The sequence below is a fragment of the Molossus molossus genome, unplaced genomic scaffold, assembly GCF_014108415.1.
Source record: "Molossus molossus isolate mMolMol1 unplaced genomic scaffold, mMolMol1.p scaffold_m16_p_21, whole genome shotgun sequence".
In the NCBI taxonomy this organism is placed as follows: domain Eukaryota; kingdom Metazoa; phylum Chordata; class Mammalia; order Chiroptera; family Molossidae; genus Molossus; species Molossus molossus.
Genome location: NW_023425357.1, coordinates 8,750,985 through 8,774,860, shown reverse-complemented (window position 1 = coordinate 8,774,860; position 23,876 = coordinate 8,750,985).

The window sequence follows — 23,876 nt, the reverse complement described above, 5'->3', positions numbered from 1 at the left end:
CGAGCTGGCTCTGGGAATTATTTAACAAGAACTTCCCATTACATAAGCATTTGTTAAACAGATAGACAGACAGATAGAGAACCAAAACACTTCAGGCTTTTCTTTTAATCTAGGAAGAGTTTATTGCACGGTTACCATGGCAACTGGGCCTACAGGCAAACGCAAGTTTTCTCAGTCTCCTACCAGCGCCCCTGCAGCTCTCATTTCCCTTCGTTTCTCTTCTCCTGTCACCCTCTTGATCCCCAGTGGATGTTACCTTCTCTCTAGAGCCGCATCGTCTGGCAGAAACATAACGCTGCCCCCAACGCAGCTATGTTACCTTCGTTCTAGCCGCCGCCGGTCAATAGGCAGAAACAGGTGAAATAAATTGTAAGACTAGATTTCATTTATCCCCAAGTAGATAAATAGTATCATTTGTGCTTGTTGTCAGTATAAAACAATAACTAATGAGATATTGAACAGCCGCTTTTTCATAATGAGCTCCATTGGAGCAGCCACGTGCAAGGGTTCGACAGCCACACGTGGCCATAGTGTGTGTGTGTGTGTGTACAGACAGGTTCAGCATGATTGTATTCATCCCTTATTTATAACCCTGCAAGACTGGAAAACTCAACAACAACAAAAAAACAGAAGCTGGTGTTTTTCTGGTGTGAGTGAGGTTCTGTGAAAAGATTCATATACCATATATAAATCACCATCTAAAGTGTGCGATTAGCCTGGCCGATTGGCTCAGTGGAGTATGCGTGGTCCCATGGACTGAGAGGTCCCGGTTCAATTCCCCATCAGGGCACATGCCCGGGATCGCAAGCTCAGTCCCCAGTAGGGGGCGTGCGGGAGGCAGCCAGTAGATGTTTCTAAGTAGGTGTTTCTATCTCTCTCCCCCTTCCTCTCTCTCTAAAAAAATCAATAAAAACATACCTTTAAAAAATAAAGGGTGCCATTAAATGGTTCACAGAGTTGTGCAACTATCACCACGGTCAATTTTAGAACATTTTCATCACCCCTAAAAGAAACCTCACATCCCTTAGCAACCACTCTCCAATCCTCCCCCCAGCAACCACTAATCTCTTTTCTGACTCCCTGGGTTTGCCTATTCTGGAGATTTCAGATCAATGGGATCATAGCTACATGGTAAGCTCGCATCTGGCTTCTTCCACTTGGTATAATGTTTTCAAGGTTCGTACATGCCATGGCAGGTGTCAGTGGTCCATTCCTTTTTGTGGCTGCGTCATACTCCATTGTGTGAAAATACATTTTCTTCATCCGTTCATCAGTGGGTGAACATTTGGGTGATTTCCGCATTTTAGCTGACAGTGATGCTGCTGTCAACATTCATGTCCACGTTTCTGTGTGGATGTATGTTTTCATTTCTTGTGGCAAATGCCTAGGAGTGGAATTGCCGGATCACATAGTGCCTCTGTTTAACCATTTGAGGACCTGAAGAGACCCTCTTTACAGGAGATGGTTCAGAGCAGAGGTCTTTTTCTACTTCCCAGAAATGCTACCTGGTATCTCTATTGTCTAACAGGAAGCCACCCACCAGGCAAGTCACTTTTCTCTTCCTGGCTCAATGTCCCCACTTTATCATGAGATGCTGAGGATTCAGGAGGTGGTGTGTGTGGGTGTTGGAACAATGTCCTGCCCTGAGTGTTACTGAGACTAAGGTTTTAGTCTCACCAGGAGACAGGACATTGTGACACACTGGACTGCAGATTGTGGAGGGGACACCCCAGGAGAGCACCTGGCACCTACAGATACAGAGGCAAGTCCCTCTCCCTGAAGTGTATGTATCTCAGGAGCTCCTACTGCGAGCAGTTTGGCCTCCTGGGGGTGGTTTGTAACATGATCTGGGCACCACAGACATCCAGTGGGCACTCTGGGGATGCCAAGTGTGTGGGACACCCAGGAATGGTCACGAACTGTGAGTTGTTTCACATCTTCCACGACCCTGGGAAATTCCACCAGGCCCTCATATCTGTGAAAAAAAAAATCAGTTTACAATGATCTGAACTCAGCTTTACATGCACACAAAGCGTCTTTTTTATACATAAATTTTTGTTTTTATTTTTATTGATTTTTAGAAAGAGAGGAAAGGAGAGAGAGAGAGAGAAACATTGATGTGAGAATGAAACAGCAATCCTGCCAGGCCCCCCTGGGGATCGAGCCTGCAACCCAGGCATGTGCCCCAACCAGGAATCAACCAGCAACCTGTTGGTCCACTGGCCGATGCCCAACCTACTGAGCCACACCGGCCAGGGCTTATACGTGATTGCAATTGACCCTGACTATGCCAGCTTTTATTCTAGGGCCCCTGCCATACTTCCAGTGTAATCCCACCCACTTCTCTTCTTACTTCTCTTAAGTCCACATTTATTCATGAAGAACAGGTATGACTATCAGTCCTCTTGATCTCTGGCTGCTCTGTCCCCCAGAGGTAGCCCCCATTCATTTCTCTCCCAGTGGCTTGGTGTGGAGCAGAGTCGGTGGGGACGTGGTTTCAGGAGCTGAGTAGAGAATTTGAGACTCAGAAACTTGTAGGAGGCATCCAAGAAATTGAGGGTCCCTGTGGCATGGCAGAAGCTCCAGGGCAGGGGATCAGGGACCCCTGGGCATACCCAAGGACAAACCCATTTTTATAATGAAGCTAAGAGAAGCTAAGACATTATTTGCCCTTTTCACTCTCATTCTCTCGCGAGAGCTCAGTGGAGTTTCCAGAGGCTACATGGAGAGCAACATTGAAACTGACCGAAGGCAGAGGCAGGTATGGGGATCCAGCTGAGTCAGGCCTGAAAGAGTTTTGTAAAAAATATAAAGGCTACTCTTCTCGATTTGTTTTGGTTTTGAAAATTATAGCTATTTAAATATATATATATAATTTGTGTTAATGTGTAACATGTTTGTTGTTGCTATTTTTAAAGAGTTCATAAATAAGTACTTTTAATTTCTCAGTTGAAATTCCTAATACAGATTGAATCCACATTAACAAAAGTCCCTTGGGGTTCGCTTTCACTGTAATGTGCTTTCTGGAAGGAGTGGGAGGAGGCGAAGGTGCACCCAGAGGGCTGGGAATTACTAAGCTTAATGGGTAAGTAAGGCTTTGGAGCCCAGTAGATTCGGGTTCAACACCCAGCTCTGACACGCACCCACTGTGTGATGTTGGAGAAGCCTCTAAACTTCTCTGTGCTTCACTAAACTGGGGATCATCGTGGCTCTATTACAGGGGTGCTGCACAGACTCCCTGCCGTCAGGCATGGGAAGTTCCTGCAGACAGCATGTGCGTGGATTGGGACTAGTTTCCCTGGTGACAGTCAGCGCTGACTTGCCAGCCATGTGAGTGAGGCGTCTTAGAAAAGGGGCCTTAGGCCCTGGCCAGTTTGGCTCAGCGGTTGAACAGCCTACGGACCAGAGAGTCCCAGGTTCGGTTCCCGCTAGGGGCACGTGAAAGAAAGAAAGAAAGAAAGAAAGAAAGAAAGAAAGAAAGAAAGAAAGGAGGGAGGGAGGGAGGGAGGGAGGGAGGGAGGGAGGGAGGGAGGGAGGGAGGAAGAAAGAAAGAAAGAAAGAAAGAAAGAAAGAAAGAAAGAAAGAAAAGAAAAGGGTCCTTATTTTCTCAGGGAGACCCGCCCCCAGTGCCACATGAAGAGATGAGTATTCCTGTTGGGCCCTGCCCCAACTCCATTTGTGAGCAAAATAAATGTTGATTTAATGCACTGCCTTTGGGGGCGTTGTGTTCTGTAGCGGCTGAGACTGTGATTGCTCTAGAAACAGCTCTGAGTCACTCAGGATCATAAAAGTGAATGTCTCCCTCGCTGCGGTGTATCCTGGGTTAGCAACAAGTGTCTTGCCACCTGCTGGACACAGGGTGGGGTGTGATGCAGCTTCGCTTCCCAACCCACTGCCGACCTTGTGGGCTGTGTGGGTGTCTGTAACGAATACCCTGGCATCTCAGTGGTGCACATCAGCGCAGTGAGCTTGGGTCTTCCTCACTCCAGAGGCCAAAGGGGTACCCCCCACCCCTCCATTTGGATATGTTCTTCCGGTGGTGACAGGAATGGCTGAACTTCACAGCAGCTGTCATAGCTTCTGCTCACGCAGGGCACTCAGCATGTCCCCTCACACAACGTGGACAAAGGCAAGTCACAAGCACCTCCTTGGGATGGGGACACATACTTCCTACAAGCGAGGCACCACCAAGCTACATGGCAACCATCAGAAGGGAAAACTGGCCCTGGTCGGTTTTGCTCAGTGGTTAGAGCGTCGGCCTGCGGTCCAGAGAGACCCGGGTTTGGTTCCCGCTAAGGGCATGTACCTCAGCTGCAGTTTGTCCCCGACCCTGGTTGGTCGTGTGGGTGGCAGCCACTCGATGTGTCCCTTTCACGTCGATGTTTTTCTCTCTCTCTCTTCCTCTCCCTCCCACTCTATCTGAAAGATGGAAAAATGTCCTCCGGTGAGGATAAAAAAAAAAAAAAAGAAAGAAAGGAAGACTGAATGAAAGAAGGTGAAAAGATCAGCCAAAGAACATATATGCATAACGCAAGGACACAGACAACAGTGTGGTGATGGCCAAAGGGAAGGGAGAATGGGGCCTGGGGGGAGGGGGGCAAAGTAGGGGGAAATGGGGAACATCTGTAATAGTGTCAACACTAAAAATAAAGAAAAAAATAAAGAGATGTGTATTCCTTTTAGAGAGACAGTGCATGGAATGATAGAACAATCTAACACACCAACGCCTCACAGCAAAGGCAAAACTTCCTCCCATGTGGCTTTTACAGTCTTGTCTTCCACTAGACCACGCATGCTCAAGGTTTGGGATCAGCCTGTCCTCACCTGGCTGTGTGTGTAACCTTGGTCCTTACATCCCTGAGCTTCAACATCCTCATCTGTAAAACTCAACCTCTGGGCCTCCTTGTAAAGTTCAGGTGTCATCATTCACGCAAAGCGTTTAGCACAGCCCTGGGTACGCGGCAACCTAAGTCCTGGCTATGAGGACGTTAGGGACCAGCGGCTGGGAACAGCTCTTGGGACGATGACCATGTGGGGCGCCCTCTGCTGGAAAACGACAGAACAGCAGGACTGACCCACTGCACCGCAGAAACTCATGGGTAATATCATGTGACAATGATGCTGAATGAGTTTTGAAAAGAAGGTAAAGATTACATGAAGGTGGGAGAAAGCAAGGCGGGAATTGGATCACAGAATCGTTCTGTGTTCTCTTGGGGGGTGGTTAAGCTTCCAAGGGGTCTGAAAAAGGATTACGCTGGCATTTGAAAGACGTGTTAAAGATGCACAAGAACAATTAAGGCCAAGATGAATCTTTTACTAAAGAAGTTATATGCCTGGGGAGTGACTACCCATCATCACCTGTCCAGTTAGAAATTTGTGATCAGATCACTCTGAGAGGTAGTGTTCTGTCGCTGGGCTCGTCAGATTTATTATAGAGCCCCTGTTTTGTCCACAGTGCCCAAACCATGAAGTTGTTGGAGAGCTGATTCAGTTAATGCGTGTAAAGTTACTAGAGTAGTTCGATGAATTAAAGATGAGTTTAAATCCCCATCTAGAGGTGGGATGGATTAGAATGAAGAGGAAGTGACATTGAGGCTGCCAGCTTCTGCTTACTGACAGGAACAGTAACACCTGCTCTCGGGACACTCTCTCGGAGGACCCAGCTGCTGAGTTGCTGGAAAACCAAGAGACTATGGGTAGGCGCTGCAGTTGACAGTCCCAGCTGAAGTCCTAGCCAGCACCACCATCAGTGGCCACCGTGTGAGTGCTCCACCTTGGACATCCCAGCTCACTGAAGCCCCAGCTCCTATGAACAACCCATGAAGCTGGAAAAACATCCTGCTTAACCCAGTCAACCCCCAAAATCATAATGTTGGAGGGGGCGGGAACAGCACCAGGGGTTAGACCGGTGGGGTCAGACCAGACCTGGGTTCAGCAACCTCGGTACTTGAGGTCTGGCTAGGAGAGAATTCAGAGCCAAGACTCAAATGGTAAGAGAACATTTATTTGGAAAATCACAGAGGTAGAAGAAGTAATTTGTGAAAGAAATAGACTGAGGAAACAAGTTACACAGTTAAAAGAAGAACCCTTGGCCCTGGCCGGTTTGGCGCAGCGGTTGGAGCGTTGGCCTGCGGTACTGAGAGACCCGGGTTCGGTTCCCGCTAAGGGCACGTACCTCGGTTGCAGTTTGTCCCCGGCCCTGGTTGGTCGTGCGGGTGGCAGCCACTCGATGTGTCCCTTCACATCTATGTTTCTCTCTCTCTCTCTTCCTCCCCCCCCCCCCCCGCTCTATCTGAACAAAAAATGGAAAAATGTCCTCGGGTGAGGACTTAGAAGTGAGAAAGGTAAAGATGATGCACCTGGGAGGAGCGGGGCGGGGGAAGGGAAAGGCTGGGCAGACTCCCAGGAGGGAGAGCACACTGGGTCCTCTGTCCTAAGGGTTTTAAGGGTGGAGAGTTTAGGGGCGGTCCCAGGGGAAAATCTCAATAGACTAGTCAGCAACTCTCCAGGTGTGTCCTTTTAGGGTCTAGGTCTCCGCTGATTGATTGGTCCACACCAGGGCAGGGGGTCATTAGTCAATGCAGCTGGTCCTAAGACAGCCATGGCTTTGCTTGTCTGGCTTTGCCGCTTTTCTGAGCCTGGAGCTGAACTACAACCGAGGCCTAGATATTATCTCTAGAGAGGAAAGGTCAGGGGGTCCAAACTACGTGAACAGTGATAAGCTAGGGGAGGAAAGGTCACCCTGGGGACAGGGCCCCGCCTTACAATTGTCCTTTGCTAGGCACCCAAGGCTTTCTGCCTTCTGTACCTAGCCCAGTGTCCTTGCTCTGCTCTTGTCTAACTGCCCACTACATCAAGAGATAATAAAACAGTTATTGCTTAAACCATAACATTCGGAGGGGTCTTTTTTTTATGCAGCAATAGAAAATGAAAACAAATAACACCAAGAACATAGTAACCATGAGCTGCTGCTATTACATCAATTAATCTTCAGCCCGGCTGGTGTGGCTCACTGGCTGAGCATCGACCCATGCACCAAGAGGTCACTGGTTCGATTCCCGGTCAGGGCACATGCCCAGGTTGTAGGCCAAATCCCCAGTGGAGGGCATGCAGGAGGCAGCCAATCAATGTTCTCTTTCACTGATGTTTTTATCTCTCTCTCTAAAATCAATAAAGGAAAAAAAATTTTCTAATTAATTTTCAGAATAATTCTGTGAGGTAGACATCAATATCACACCCATTTTAGAACTGTGAAAACTGAGGTACTAAGAGTTTGCACCCTTAACTCCACTATAACATTTGATGGAGGGTAAAGAACCCCACCCAAAATGGATCCCTTGTGTCAGATTATTTAAATCTAGTGGTGAGGGAATAAAACATATATATATATATATATATATATATATATATATATATATACTGTTCAAAGAAAGACTTCCAAGAGTATAGGATGCAGTACTTCCTATTCATAAAACAGTCAACAGAAAACGGGTTTGTGTAAATGAATCACTCATCTGCTTGTGAAAATTTTATCTTCTTTTTGTTAATTCTTACCCAAGGATATTTTTCCATTGAATTTTATTTTATTTTTTTGGTACATGTCCCTATCGGGAACCGAAACTGGGACTCTCTGGTCCGCAGGCTGACACTCCAACCACTGAGCCAGGGCTCCATTGAATTTTAGATAGAGTGGAAGGGAGGGACGGAGATTGAGAGACAGCAGACATTAAGGTGAGAGACACATCAGTTGATTGCCTCCCGCAAGTGCCTCAGGGATCAAACCTGCAACCCAGGTATGTGCCCTTGACTTGGCATTGAAACCATGACCCTTTGGTCCATGGGCCGATGCTCTAACCACTGAGTCACACTGGCCAGGGCAACTTGTGTAAATTTTAAAAAATAAGACTCAAGCCCTGGCCGGTTTGGCTCAGCGGTTAGAGTGTCAGCCTGCGGTCCTGAGAGACCCGGGTTCGGTTCCCGCTAAGGGCATGTACCTTGGTTGCAGTTTGTCCCCGGCCCTGGTCGGTTGTGCGGGTGGCAGCCACTCGATGTGTTCCTTTCACATCGATGTTTCTCTCTCTCTCTCTCTGTTCCTCTCTCTCCCTCCCACTCTACCTGAACAAAAAATGGAAAAATGTCCTCCGGTGAGGATAAAAAAAAAAAAAAAAAAGACTCAAGTACTCTGATGCTGCATTGATTAGAACTATGGTTGAAGCTGTTGGCAGCAAGCCCCAAAGGTGTCGATGGGATCTGCCGTCAGGGAAGATTTGGTTCTGTCCATAGTCGCCTTCAAAGGAAGCTGGGAAATGTAGTCCCCAGCAAGGCAGCTCTAGGAGAAATGAAGATGGGCTTTTGGTGGATCAAAGCAGCAGGACTGCTCCTCAGAGTCTTAAGCTGTTCCTGGTTACCTGAAAGCAGGTACCCGTAGACCTAATCGGCACCTCCCCAGTGTCCTGTCAAGAGATCCTTCAAGGCTTTGTGACCCCAAACCCCTTCACCCCATTAGAGACAAGAATCCAAGGATGGCCCTGGCCGGTTTGGCTCAGCGGTTAGAGCATCAACCCGCGGACCAGAGAGTCCCGGGTTCGGTTCCCACTAAGGGCACGTACCTCGGTTGCGGTTTGTCCCCGGCCCTGGTTGGGGTCATGTGGGTGGCGACCACTCGATGTGTCTCTCTCACATGAATGTTTCTCTCTCTCTCTTCCTCCCTCTCTCCCCCCATCTCTGTCTGAAGATAAATGCCAAAAAAATTTTCCTCGGGTGATATAAGAAAAAAAAAAAAGAATTCAAGGACGGCTGCAGGCAAAAAGCGCAGGGCCTGGAAGGGAGGTGTTATTAGGCCCTCAGAGAGGAGGAGGGTGAATGCGCATCTATGCAGTGTAGCCCTGGCAGTCCTCAGCCTCGGTCTTCTCTGGGTTCTTGTGGATGACAAAGAAGCCCTTCTTCACAGAGCAGCACCGCTGGGTGGGTCTGTGAAAGACCAGCTGTGACCCACAGCAGTTTACATCAGAATTGCTGGAGTCAAGGGCCACCTCTCCACAGATCCGCCATGTCTGGAATCTGGCTGCCACCACCACACCTGGGAATGGGAACCATCAGGCAGTGTAAGATCCGGGGGGCGCTCCCAGTGCCTCTTCCCTGGCCCAATCCCCACTCACGACTGTGGTCTACGGGCCCTGGACATCTAGCTTCTGTGTAGCAATCCAACGGAGTGGCGGAAACTGCTCTCTGTTCATGAAAATGTATTCTCCTCTCCCTCCCTAGGTAATGAGATGCTCATGGTAGCCCAGTTAGAAACATCTGTCAGCGCCCTGGCCGCTTTGGCTCAGCGGTTAGAGCGTCGGCCTGCGGTCCGGAGAGACCCGGGTTCGATTCCCGCTAAGGGCACATACTTCGGTTGCAGTTTGTCCCCGGCCCTGGTTGGTCGTGCGGGTGGCAGCCACTCGGTGTGTCCCTTTCACCTTGATGTTTCTCTCTCTCTCTCTCTCTCTCTCTCTCTCTCTCTCTCTCTCCCTCCCACTCTATCTGTACAAAAATTGGGGGGAAAAATGTCCTCGGGTGAGGATAAAAAATTTAAAAAAAGGAGAAACATCTGTCAGCCACATCCTGACCAGATGACTCAGTTGGTTGCAGTGCCATCCTGCACACCAAAAGGTTGTGGGTTCAAACCCTGATCAGGACATGTACCTGGATTGCAGGTTTGATCCCCAGTGTGTGTGGGAGGCAATCGATTAATGTTTCTCTCTCTCTCTCTCAACTGATGTTTCTCTCCTTCTCTCTCCCTTCCTCTCTCACTAACATCAAATCTCCTCACTTCCGCCCCCCTCCTGCCTTTCCCCACACTGTTGTCTGTGTCCATTGGTTATGCATATGTGTATATAAGTTCTTTGGAGAGATTTAAAAAAAGAAACATCTGCTGGCCTCCCTTCCAGAGCCATTAGGTGTAGTTGTGGGCCTAAGCAGGCCTTCATCAACTGAAGTGATGTGTACAATTTTATTTATTTATTTATTTATTTGTTTTTAACTTATCTTTATTGTTGAATATATTACAGATGTTCCTCATTTTTCTCCTATTGACCCCCTCCTCCCGATTCCCGCCCACCTCCTGCCTTTCCTCACACTGTTGTCTGTGTCCATTGGTTATGCATTTATACATATAAGTTTTTTGGTTTATTTCTTCCCACCCCTCACTTCCCTTCCTTTGAGGTTTGTCAGTCTAACAACCAATTTGTACTTTTTTTTTTTTATTCTCACCCGAGGACATTTATCTTTAGATAAAGTGGGAGGGAGAGAGGGGGGAAGAGAGAGTGAGAAACATCGATGTGCGAGAGATTCATCAACTGGTTGCCAACCACACGACCCCAACCAGGGCCAGGGACCAACTGCAACCAAGGTACGTGCCCTTAGCGGGAACCGAACCTGGGACTCTCTGGTCCGCAGGTCAATGCTCTGACCACTGAGTCAAACTGGCCAGGGCCCAAGTTGTACTTCTTAATCCTTTCACCTTTTTCACCCATTCCCCCAACTCTCCTCCCATCTGGCAACCAACAAAATGTTCTCTGTATCTATGAGAATGTTTCTGTTCTGCCTGTTCATTTTGTTTGTAGATTCGATTGTCGATACATATGTATTTATTGCCATTTTGTTTGTTTGTATTTTTAATCTTTTTCTTCAAGAAGACCCTTCAACATTTCATATAATAATGGTTTGGTGATGGTGAACTCCTTTAGCTTTTTCTAGTCTGGGAAACTCTTTATATGGCCATCAATTCTAAATGACAGCTTTGCAGGATAGAGTAATCTTGGTTGTAGGTTCTTGCTTTTCATCACTCTGAATATTTCTTGCCACTCCCTTTGGACCTGCAAAGTTTCTTTTGAGAAATCAGTGACAGTCTTATGGGAACTCCCTTGTAGGTAACTAGCTGCCTTTCTCTTGCTGCTTTTGAGATTCTCTCTTTGTCTTGAAACTTTTGCATTTTGATGATGATGTGTCTTGGTGTGGGCCTCTTGGGGTTCATCATGTTTGGGACTCTATGTGCTTCCTGGACTTGTATGTCTGTTTTCTTCACCAAGTTAGGGAAGTTTTCTGCCATTATTATTTCAAATAGGTTTTCGATTTCATGTTCTCTATTTTCCTTCTGGCACCTTCAAGATGTGAATGTTGGCACGCTTGAAGTTGTCCCAGAGGCTCCTTTCACTGTCCTCTTTTTTTTTTTTTTTTTGATTCTTTTTCTTTTTGCTGTTCTGAGTGGGTGTTTTTTGCTTCCTTATATTCCAAATTGATGGTTTGCTTCTTGGCTTTACCTACTCTACCATTGAATCTGTGTAAATTATTCTTTATTTCAGTTAGTGCCTCCTTCATTTTTTGACTGTGCATTCTTCATTTCTGACTGGTCCTTTTTTATGCTCTTGAGGCCCTCACTAAGTTCACCGAGGTTCTCACTAAGTTCATTGAGCATCCTTATAAGCAGTGTTTTGAACTCTGCATCTGTTAGGTTGCTTATCTCCATTTTGCTTAGTTCTTTTCCTGGAGTTTTGTTCTGTTCTTTCATTTGGGATCTGTTACTTTGTCTCCTCATTTTGGCTGCCTCCCTGTGTTTGTTTCTATGTATTACTTAATGAGAGGTATGGGGCTAGCTGAGACCAGATGCTGCTTGTTTGAAAGAATTTAGGCAAACTTGAAGCAGGATCCGAGACAGGCCAATCCTATGGTTAAGCAACTGGCAACAGCTTGGGTGGGCCTGAAAGTTGGGTGGGGCTGGGCCTCAGGGAATCACCAGGGTGGGGCAAACCGGGTGAGCCCAGTTGCTGGAGTCCCAGATATGGCAGCTGTCTGCTGTCCCAGGGAAGGGCTCACCAAAGGAACAAAGGCCTCTGACAGCATGTCTGTCCAGGAGAAAGCTGCCTCTCCAGCCCTCGCTCCAATGAGAAACAACTCAGTTATTCCCCATATGTCTCTGGTGCCTTTTAAGCTGCCTCCCCCATGCTGAAGCCTGGAGGGTGCCAGTCCAAGTAAATTCGTGCATAGGCCCTTTAAGAGTAGCTGCCTGGGGCTCCAGAAGCCTCAGCCTCCCTCAGACTCAGTTTCTGCTAGTTTTTCCAGCCAGAAGTGATGGGGATTCTCTTCATGGCACTGGAACCCTGAGCTGGGCACCTGGTGTGGAACGGGGATCCCTCAGTCCTCAGGGAGACCTTCCCAGCCGAGGTGTCCTTCTAATTTTTATCCACACGTGGGTGTAAGAGCAGCTCGTCCCCTCCGCTCCTCCTACCAGTCTCAATGTGGCTTCTTTAATTTCATAGTTATAGGACTTCCATTCAGCTTGATTTTAGGCGGTTTTGAACTATATATTCTGTAGTTTAGTTGTAATTTTGATGTTGTTGTGGGAGGACGCGATACCGCATTTACCTACATCGCCATCTTGACTGGAAATCCTTGTGTACAACTTATTTTATTTTATTTTTTTTTAGCAGGAGGGAGAGAAGGGGGAAGAGAGAGAGAGAGAAACATTGATGTGGGAGAGACACATTGACTGGCTGCCACTCACACGACCCCATCCAGGGCTGGGGACAAACTGTAACCAAGGTATGTGCCCTTAGCAGGAACCAAACCTGGGTCTCTCTGGTCTGAAGGCCGACGCTCTAACTGCTGAGCCAAACCAGCCAGGGCTGTACAAGTTATTTTAAATAAAGATTCTGGTCCTTGATTTCTTCCTTTCATCTGGCTGAGGAACAATGACCACAGGAGCATATCTAAATATAGAAGCCATTTGTTGCAGATGTCGAAGCCAATTCACTAAATGACCTCATGAAGAAAAGGAGTCACCAACTTTTGGAACAAAGAGAGGGGAAAAGTTTACCTTAGTTAAGCTACAACATGTTGTTAGACTTTCTCATTGTCTTAAACTCTCTTTTGTATTTTCCATCTTTTACTCTGTGCTTGTCTGCGTGTTTTCTAGAGGTCTGAATTCTTGTTCACTGATCCTATTGTCTATGGTATCTAATCTGTTTTAAACATGTCTGTATCTGTGCATTTCAGTTACGGTACTTTTCTATTCTATAATTACCTTCTCTCTGGTGAAATTACCTATCCCTTCCTCTAACTTCTGTGTTTTTCCTCTTTTGTCTTGGATGTATTCATTAAGATCCTTGTCTGCTGACTCCAGTCAGGATTACCCATGGTCTCTTTATACTGTCCTTTTTTTTTCTTGATTTTCAGTCATTTGGCCTTACCTCTAGGATGCTTGGTTACTGAATGCCAGACAATGTGTATGAAAAATTGTATAGGCTCTGGAAGATATTTCTTCCTCTCCTATGCACATAGAATGGAAAATTTCATTTTAATCCAGTCAAAAACAGGACTGAATCTAGGCTGAATTGCATTTTTGGAAGGGCTCTATGTTTAACTAGTTCAGACTTGCTCATGATTTCCAGCTTGGAGCCTGGATACACTCATATCCTGCCTTTTTTGTTTGCCTTTCAGAGGTTTTTATTGTTGTTGTTCATCCTCACCTAAGGAGATATTTTTCTATTGGTTTTTAGATAGAGTGTATTGGGAGCCAGCTATGTGTCTGACAGAGTCCATGGAGCCTGGAGGTCTTGAGTCAGACTCGACTTCTCCCACAAGGAATTGGGTTTGCGTTGTGTTTGTGCAGCTCCGGGCTAAGTGTGATCCAATGGACCTTGAAATACCTGAGATAAAAGACTGGGTGTTTCTGTTATCCGCGGGGCAGACAAATTCTATACAGCATTGTTGTAGCCCTGGACATTATATCAAGAAGTTCCTGTTTTCTTATATCACTCAACTTTTGCTGTAAGGTATAAAAGGCATGTAATAAAGCATATCGAGGCTGATCCTGCTGAGAACAGTCTTCCTGATCCCATATCTGTGTCTTTGTCTTTATTCCCACTGCTTGAACTTGGACTCTGCTCTTCAGGCTGGCTCCTGGCAAAGTGGCGCCCAAATAGGGACCTCAGTACTTGAGATGCAACTAAAAGTAAGGTGAGAAACTCCTCTTGAACTGGGCTATTTTAAAATCAAACTCCATTCTGATCAGTTATTCCTGCACGTAAACACCCAAGAAGTTTTCTAAAATACCTGGGACTGACACCCAGAGGAACCATAAAGATAAGGGGTTAATGATGGCCTTGGGAAATTTGGAGGGACCATAAAAAGAAAGAGATTAATGATTACCCTGACCCCTGCAACAAATTCCCCCTGCCTCTGGAGCAGTCTGTATCAGCCCGACACCAATTAAGCGGAGCCAAGAAGAATGCAGAGTTTTCTGAATATAGTTTTTGTAATTTTTGTGGGTGCCTATATAAGCCAGAGAATAAAGAAGGCTGGCCGCTGAGGATTTGGGAAGCTGTGCACCCCCCTCAGCCCGCCGGTGTAATAAAGTGCTCCTTTACAATTCGGCTGTGCGTCTCTGGTTATCTTGCTGACACGTTACAACACTCTAGTGCGGCGCGCGCAGTAAGGAAAGGGAGAAGAGGAGCAATAGACTAAACAGTCAGAAGTAAAAGAAAATTGGACAAGCAGGGTCATCTCAGCGCCTTTTTGTGCAGTTAATTCGGTCTATTTTCTGGGCAAGGGGAGCCAAGGTATCTGAGGAGCAAATACTTAAATTTTTAAAGTTTATTGAACAGGTTTGTCCTTGGTTTCCAGAGGAAGGAACGGTTAACTTGAAAACATGGAAAAAGGTAGGAGGAAAATTAAGGGAATGGTATATTGCTCATGGCCCAGACAAAGCTCCTGCAGGTACATTTTCTCTGTGGAGTTTAGTGAGGAATTCACTGGACCCCACTCATGAAGCTGAGCGATCCCCGAGAGAAGTGGAAAAGCCTCTTAAGGCACAGAGTGAAGAGAGGGATTCTGAATGGGATACTGAGGAATTAAGCCCCCAAGATCAGGAGGAGTTAGATAATGCTGAAGGTCACGGTCATGATGAGGGCGTGGGAAGCCCCCATAGATAGTGTGGGCAGCTTCCTCAGCTGGTACGGTCCCTAAAAAGGCCTCATATACTGAGGCCTATCCCTCCGCTCCTGTTGCTCCTGCGCCTGCTCCTGCTTATTTCCCCTCAAGAGGAAGTGGGAGGATTGTGACTGCTGGGGACAGTCCCTCGCCGCTGCAACCAGCCCTAGTGCGAGCAGAGGACCGAGGGAGGACGTCTGGGATTCGGGGTTTCACTTATTCCCAGTAGTAGAAGCACATGACCCTAATAATCCTGATCAAGTGCAAAGGTCACATTCTCCTCTATGAAGATATTAAAAGAGCTGAAAACTGCCGCAGCCCAGTACGGGCCCACGGCGCCGTATACTCCAGCGGTTCTAGAAGGAATTTCAGGAGAGGCGCTTGTCCCTAATGGTTGGAAAACATGAGCGAAAGCCTGTCTTGCGGAAGGAGTCACCTGACTTGGAAAGCTGAGCACTGTGATCGGGCCTGTTAGCTGCCCACAGCGATCAGGCTGACACTATTCCCACGACTGTGACATGTTAGTAGGAGAGGGGGCATATCTCACTAATAACGCTCCAGCTGTATTCCCGGGAGAAGCTATCAGACTGTTAATGCTGTAGCACTACGTGCCTGGGGAGCTCTACCTACTACAGGAAAGACAGAGGAGCTAGCCCTAGCCGGTTTGGCTCAGCAGTTAGAGCGTCGGCCTGAGGTCCTGAGAGACCCGGGTTCGGTTCCCGCTAAGGGCATGTACCTCGGTTGCAGTTTGTCCCCAGCCCTGGTTGGTCGTGTGGGTGGCAGCCACTCGATGTGTCCCTTTCACGTCGATGTTTCTCTCTCTCTCTCTGTTCCTCTCTCTCCCGGGTGAGGATAAAAAATTTAAAAAAAGACAGAGGAGCTATCAAAAATTAGACAAGGGCCGGATGAACCATACGCTGATTTCGTAGCTAGACTAGCACAGGCCACAGGAAGAACAGTTGCAGATGAGGAAGCAGGCAATATCCTAACGACTCAACTGGCTTTTGAGCATGCACATCCGGCCTGTCAAGCGACTATTCGACCGTGGAAGCAAAAGGGAGATGTAGGTGATTATATCAGGTTATGTGCAGACGTAGGTCCCTCCCACATTCAGCGTCTTACCCTTGCAGCTGCTTTGCAGGGAACTACACTGCAAGGGCTAATACAACAGCAGCAACAAGAAAAAAAAGGGGGAAAGAAAAAATGTTACAACTGTGGAAAGAAAGGTCATTTTAGCAGAGAATGTCACTTGAAAGGGGGGGAGGGGTCAATAATCACGTACAGGGTAGCAATCAACACACGCCTGCCCTATGTCCAAAATGCCAAAAGGGAAAGCATTGGGCTAATGAATGTAGGTCAAGAACAGACAAAGATGGGAATCCTTTTAATCAGCAGGGAAACTCCTGATGGGGGCAACGTCGGCCCGCAGACAGTCGGGGCAATGTCGGTGTACACGCAGTAAACCTACCCGGCCGGCGAGGTACAGAACCTCTACCGAGCCACCCCAGGGAGTGCAGGACTGGACATCAGTGCCTCCTCCTGCTTTGTGTTAACTCCTGAAATGGGACCTCAAACTCTTCCTCTGGAATGTCTGAGCCTCTGCCCTCCGGGACTGTAGCACTGTTATTAGGAAGAAGCGGACTCACTATGAGAGGGCTGCAGGTGTTACCTGGAGTCATAGATCATGGTTATACAGGAGAAACTAAACTCATGTGCACAGCTCCTAGAGACGTTATAACTATTACAGCAGGGGTGAAAATTGCACAACTAGTGTTAGTTCCTCTTAAAGTTTCTCTCTCTCTCTTCCTCCCTCTCTCCCTCCTGTTCTATCTGAAGATAAATGCAAAAAATGTCCTCGGTGCCCTGGCCAGTTTGTCTCAGCTGTTGGAGCATCGGCCTGTGGACCAGAGAGTACCGGGTTCGGTTCCCGCTGCGGGCACATACCAAAAACAAAAAAAATGTCCTCGGGTGAGGATTAAACAATAATAATAATAAATAAAATAAAAACTTATCCAGATGGAGACAACGCTGCTATGGATTGGTTGCACAGTACCCTATTGAAGGGACAGAAGAGGTCCTATACAACTGGTCAAGGGCTAATCCCCAGAGTATATTGATTTATCAACTAACGGAAACTCCAGGGGGTTTTATAGAAGGCATGTTGGTTACACAGCGAGGTCACATACAGAGAAGTGCATGGACACTGATAGCTAATCGAGACTTAATAAATATCACGCATCCTGGGACTCAGAGTTATACTCTGCAATCACATGATAATGCCTACTCCTGTGTTGGGCCTCCTTATGTGTTAATTGTTGGAAAATTGAATATTACAAGAGATTCAGAACATTATGATATTCAATGTATTAATTGCAATCTTACTACTTGTGTTTCCCACAGTAATCGGGGAAAAGCTATGTTAACCAGCATTTGTCATGGTACCTGTAAGAGTGAATGGTCAATGGTATGATAATAAGGGACTTGAAGCCTTAAAAGAACTAAAGGCATTGCTTGATCAGTGAAGGCGGTTTCTAGGTTTGTTCATTGCTGGTATTGCAGCTCTGGTATCTATTGTGGCTGTCGCAGCAGTAGGAGGAGTGGCCCTGACACAAGAAATTCTCACAGCTCAATATGTAAATGGCTGAGCAAAAAAATGTTTCTGACACCTCAGGGGCACAGGAGAAGATAGATAAAAAAAAACCAGAGGATTGCCCTGGCCAGTTTGGCTCAGCGGTTAGAGTGTCGGCCTGTGGTCCGGAGAGACCCAGGTTCGGTTCCCGCTAAGGGCACGTACTTCGGTTGCAGTTTGTCCCAGACCCTGGTTGGTCGTGCGGGTGGCAGCCACTCGATGTGTCCCTTCACATCGATGTTTCTCTCTCTCTCCCTCCCAGTCTATCTGTACAAAAAATGGAAAAATATCCTCGGGTGAGGATAAAAAAAAAAAAACAGAGGATAAACTTAATGCATTGGAAGAAGCAGTGTTGCTAATAAGAGATCAAATTCAGAGCATAAAGGTGAGGATCTCTTTGCGGTGTCATGCTCAATTTCAATGGATTTGTGTAACTCAAAAAATATATAATCAGCCCTGGCCGGTTTGGCTCAGTGGTCAGAGCGTCGGCCTGCGGTCCGGAGAGACCGGAGTTCCGTTCCTGTTAAGGGCACGTACCTCGGTTGCAGTTTGTCCCTGGCCCTGGTTGGTCATGTGGGTGGCAGCCACTCGATGTGTCTCTTTCATGTCGATGTTTCTCTCTCTCTCTTCCTCTCTCTCCCTCCCACTCTATCTGAACAAAAAATGGAAAAAAAATGTCCTCAGGTGAGGATAATAATATATATATATGAGTACGTGTGTGTGTGTGTGTGTGTGTGTGTGTGTGTGTAATCAATCAGAATGGGGATGGGATAAAATATGTAATCATTTACTAGGGATTTGGAGTAATCAAAATTTTTCAGTAGATATAACGAGATTACATGCAGCTATTAATGCTATTAATGCTGCACCTCCATTAGATACTTTGCGTGCTGAATTAGCTAAAGAATTGTTCGATAAATTTCAAATGCTCATCTCTGGATATGGATTAACATCATTATTATATTCAGGGGTAATGCTTGCTATCATTGTAGTAATATTCTTATGTCTGTTCCCAGTCTGCGTCTGGGCAGGAATGCAGAGCATCACCGAGCTGCAAACAGGAATCCACCAACTGAATTTAAAAAGAAGGGAGAGATGTTGGGAGCCGGCTACACATCTGACAGAGTCCATGGAGCCTGGAGGTCTTGAGTCAGAGACTCGACCTCTCCCACAATCTCAAGGAATTAGGCTTGCATTGTGTTTGTGCAGCTCGGGGCTAAGTGTGACCCCATGTACCTGAAATACCTGAGATAAAAGACTGGGTGTTTCTGTTATCCAAAAAGCAAACAAATTCTATACAGCATTGTTGTAGCCCTGGACATTATATCAAGAAGTTCCTGTTTTCTTATATCACTCAACTTTTGCTGTAAGTTATAAAAGGCATGTAATAAAGCATATCGAGGCTGATCCTGCTAAGGACAATCCTCCTGATCCCATATCTGTGTCTTTGTCTTCATTCCCATCACTTGAACTCAAGGACTCTGCTCTCCAGGCTGGTTCCTGGCAAGAGTGGAAGGGAAGGGGGTGGGGGAATAGATTTGTTTTTCCACTTATTTATGCATTTATTGGTTGATTCTTGGATGGAACCTGCAAACCTTGGTGTATTGGGACGATGCTCTAACCAACTGAGCCACCTGGCCAGGGCAGAAATATTTTTTTATCATGGATATATATATCCCAGTCCAAGGGCACGTACCTGGGTTGCAGGTTTGATCTCCACCCAGTGTCTCTATCACATCGATGTTTCTTTCTTTCTCTCTCCCTCCCTTCCTCTCTATCACTCTCTCTAAAAATCAATGGAAAAGAATATACTCTGGTGAAGATTAACAAACAAACAAACAAGGTAGGATAAGAGTGTATTCTGGTTGCTTCCTGCTTTGGCAAGTCATAGCTCAGAACTGATCCCAGGCAAGAACTGGACACTTTGCAAGCAGAGATGGACAGAAGTAGACTTCAGCAAAAAGAGGAGGCATTTTTCTCCTTTTGTTCTGAAATCTAAATTTATTATAAGTCCAGAGATTTGGACTCTTGTGGGATTACCAGGTCACTATTTACATATCCCCAAATAAGTGATAGGCTCAAAGCCTTTTTGAGGATCACCATTAATATTTCATAGCCTGGCCCTGGCTGGTTTGACTCGGCGGTTAGAGCATTGGCCTGCAGACCAGAGAGTCCCAGGTTCGGTTCCCACTAAGGTCATGCACCTCAGTTGTAGTTTGTCCCCAGTTGGGGTCATACAGGTGGCAGCCAGTTGATGTGTCTCTCTCACGTCGATGTTTCTCTCTCTCTTCCTTCATCTCTCCCTCCTGCTCTATCTGAAGCTAAATGCAAAAATGTCCTTGGGTGAGGATAAAAAAGACAAAATTTTTTTTAAAAAGGAACTTCCGGTCAAGATGGCGGCATAGGTAAACGCGGTATCGCGTCCTCCCACAACCACATCAAAGTTACATCTAGATTCCAAAATGGCGGCAGAGTGAATGGAAGCTACACAGACTGTCTCCCAGGACCAAACTGGAATTACAACTAAAACACAGACAAATCGAAGGGAAAAAGCAACAGAAAAACAGCTTGCGAGGATCATAGAACCAGGAACACTGACTCGATCCTGGCAGGATTGCAGAGGTGCGAGATGGGGGCTGGGAGCCCACAGACAGCAGCGGCCTTGGCTGTGAGCAGCACCCTCGGGTTCAAATCCCCAGTGGCTCCAAAGTGCAGAACTGGGACAGACGCTAAAATAGCCACAACCACTCACCTTGGACTCCAGCAGTGGGAGGGCAGACTAGACTGGAACTGTGTGGGGACACTCGGGATTTAGAGGGTGCTAAGAGCTTTTGCTGAGTTGCAGCCACACAGGACGGTGGCCATCTTGCTCCTTCCCAGGGCTCTGGGGAGAGGCAGCAGCCCCTCCCTCAGAGATTCAACCCCACCCAGGTGGGTCATTGGAATGCAAATTGAGGCTCACTAAAACCAGCATCTGCCCCACCCTCTAGAAATCCCCTTATGCTGAGCACCTGAGGGAGTTTTTCATTCAACTGAGAACCCAAGGCTCTTCAATTAACCACCACTGCTAGCCTCCATGCAAAAAGCTAGAGGATAACAGTACCATTCCTGGACTAGCAACTCTAACCAGGAAAGTAAGACTTGACAGTGGTGTTTAATGTCAGTTGTCCCTCGCTCATCCAAACCCAGGAGAGGGAGCCACAAACAGCAGAACACCAACACCCACAGGGGAAATTTGGCAGGCTCCAAAGCTCACCGTGATAGCCAAAATGGTGAAACACAGAAACAAAAGCCAAATGAAAGAACAAGAAACCTCTACTGAAAATGAGATAAATGTGGAGCAGTTAAGCAAGTTAACAGAGCTAGAATTCAGAGCCATGATCTTGAGGAAGCTCAACAGCATGAGTAAGAACATAGAGATGTTGAAAATCAACCAATTGGAAATTAAAAACCACCAAAAAGAAATCAAGAATGATATATCACACACCTGTCATAATGGCCACCATCAACAAATCATCAAACAAGTGTTGGCGAGGGTGTGGAGAAAAGTATACTGCTGGTGGGAGTGCAGACTGGTGCAGCCACTATGGAAAACAATACGGTGTTACCTCAAAAAATTAAAAATTGAACTTTCATTTGACCCAGTGATCCCACTTCTAGGAATATACCCTAAGAAGCCTGAAACACCAATCAGAAAGAATATATGTACCCCCATGTTCGTAGCAGCACTATTTACAATAGCTAAAATCTGGAAACAGCCCAAGGTCCATCAGTAGACGAATGGATAAAAAAGCTGTGGTACATATACACAATGGAGTACTATGCAGCTGTAAGAAAGAAAGATCTCTTATCCTTTGAGATGACATGGAGATACCTGGAAAGTATTATCCTAAGTGAAACAAGCCAAGCAGAAAAAGATAAATACCACATGATCTCTCTTATTTGTGGAATATAATGAACATAACAGTTTGAGGAATAGGGTAGACCCAGAAACACGGAAGTAGGGTACAGACTGACAACCCTCAGAAGTGGGGTTGGTGGGGGGTGGGAAGAGATAAACCACAGAACTTATATCATGTATGCATAACCAATGGACATGGACAACAAAGCTGGGGTGGGGCGATGGGGAGGAGAGTGTCAATGGGGTAAAAAAGGAGAAACCTCTGTAACAAAAATAAAATTAAATTAAATTAAAATAAAATAAAATAAAAATAGGTCATAGACCCACACACACACACAAACCAATAACACAAGTTCACTGCAGAAAGAACTAGAAATTGTATGTAAACAAAAGAACATGAGGTTTACTTGTAAACTCAATAAAAATCATGAGAACATTCTAAAAAAAAAAAGTTACAACTAAACTACAGAACAACAATCATTCTAAATCACCTGAAATCAAGCTAAATGGAAGACCTACAACTACAAAATTAAGAAGCAGCCACATCGAGACTGGTAGGAGGGGTAGAGGCAGGCGGGCTGGTCCCACACCCACTGTGCTGGCATGTTTATAACCCCATAATGGATGATTGATAAATTATTGTGCTGCTCCATAATTGATAATTGGGAAAATCACTGTGTGCCCTCTAGTTGAACATGTTTAGTCAAAATAACCTCAGTAAACTGGAATACTCCCTGAACCAAGAAATTGTTGGGAGCCGGCTTACATGTCTGACAGAGTCCACAGAGCCTGGAGGTCTTGAGTCAGAGACTCGACCTCTCCCACAATCTCAAGGAATTAGGCTTGCATTGTGTTTGTGCAGCTTGGGGCTAAATGTGACTCAAAGTACCTTGAAATACCTAAAATACTTGGGTGTGCCTGGGTGTTCCTGTTATCTGTAAGGCAAACTAATTCTATACAGCATTGCAGTGGCCCTGGGCATTATATCAAGAAGATCCTATTTTCTGTAAGGTATAAAAAGCATGTAATAAAGCATATCTGGGCTGATTCCAAAGACTCTGTCACAGATGTGTTCGGAATCAGACACCTGCCAGCCAGCTAATAAACAGCTCTTATTTGCACTTTAATTCTCCAGTGGTCTTTCTTTGACTCTGGTGTGCCACAACATTTGGAGGCCCCAGGGCTGGTCTCCGAGAACTCGGGATCAGTCGCCGGCCAGCTTTGCTCTCTATTTGGCTTTAATTTAGCTCTGGTGGTCTCTCTGTTCTCTTAGCCCTGAGCTGAACAACACATTGTATGGCAGATAAAAATCAGGAGGGACACCTCAGCTGGGAAGGTCTTCCCTGAGAACGGAGAGGTCCCTATCCCACACCAGGCGCCCAGCTCAGGGATCCAGTGCCAGGAAGAGAATCCCTATCACTTCTGGCTGGAAAACCAGTGGGAACTGAGGCTGAAGGAGGCTAAGGCTTCTGGAGCCCCAGGCAGCTACTCTTAAAGGACCCATGCACAGACTTACTTGGACTCACATCCTCCAGGCTACAGCATGGGGGAGGCAGCTTAAAAGGCACCAGAGACATATGGGGAAGAACTGAGTTGTTTCTCATTGGAGCGAGAGCAGCTTTCTTCTGGACAGACGTGCTATCAGAAGTCTTTGTTCCTTTGGTGAGCCCTTCCCTGGGACAGCAGACAGCCGCCATATCTGGGACTCCAGCAACTGAGCACACACTGTTTGCCCCACCCTGGTGATTCCCTGAGACCCCGCCCCACCCAACTTTCAGGCCCACCCAAGCTGTTGCCTGTTGCTTTACCATAGGATTGGACTGTCTCGGATCCTGCTTCAAGTTTGCCTAAATTCTTTCAAACAAGCAGCATCTGGTCTCAGCTAGCCCCATACCTCTCATTAAGTAATACATAGAAACAAACACAGGGAGGCAGCCAAAATGAGGAGACAAGGTAACAGGTCCCAAATGAAAGAACAGAACAAAACTCCAGGAAAGGAACTAAGCGAAATGGAGATAAGCAACCTAACAGATGCAGAGTTCAAAACACTGCTTATAAGGATGCTCAATGAACTTAGTGAGAACCTCAGTGAACTTAGTGAGGGCCTCAAGAGTATAAAAAAGGACCCGTCAGAAATGAAGAATGCACAGTCAAAAAATGAGGGAGGCACTAACTGAAATAAAGAATAATTTACACAGATTCAATAGTAAAGTAGGTAAAGCCAAGAAGCAAACCATCAATTTGGAATATAAGGAAGCAAAAAACACCCACTCAGAACAGCAAAAAGAATCCAAAAAAAATGAGGAGAGTGTAAGGAGCTTCTGGGACAACTTCAAGTGTACCAACATTCACATCTTAGAGGTGCCATAAGGGAAA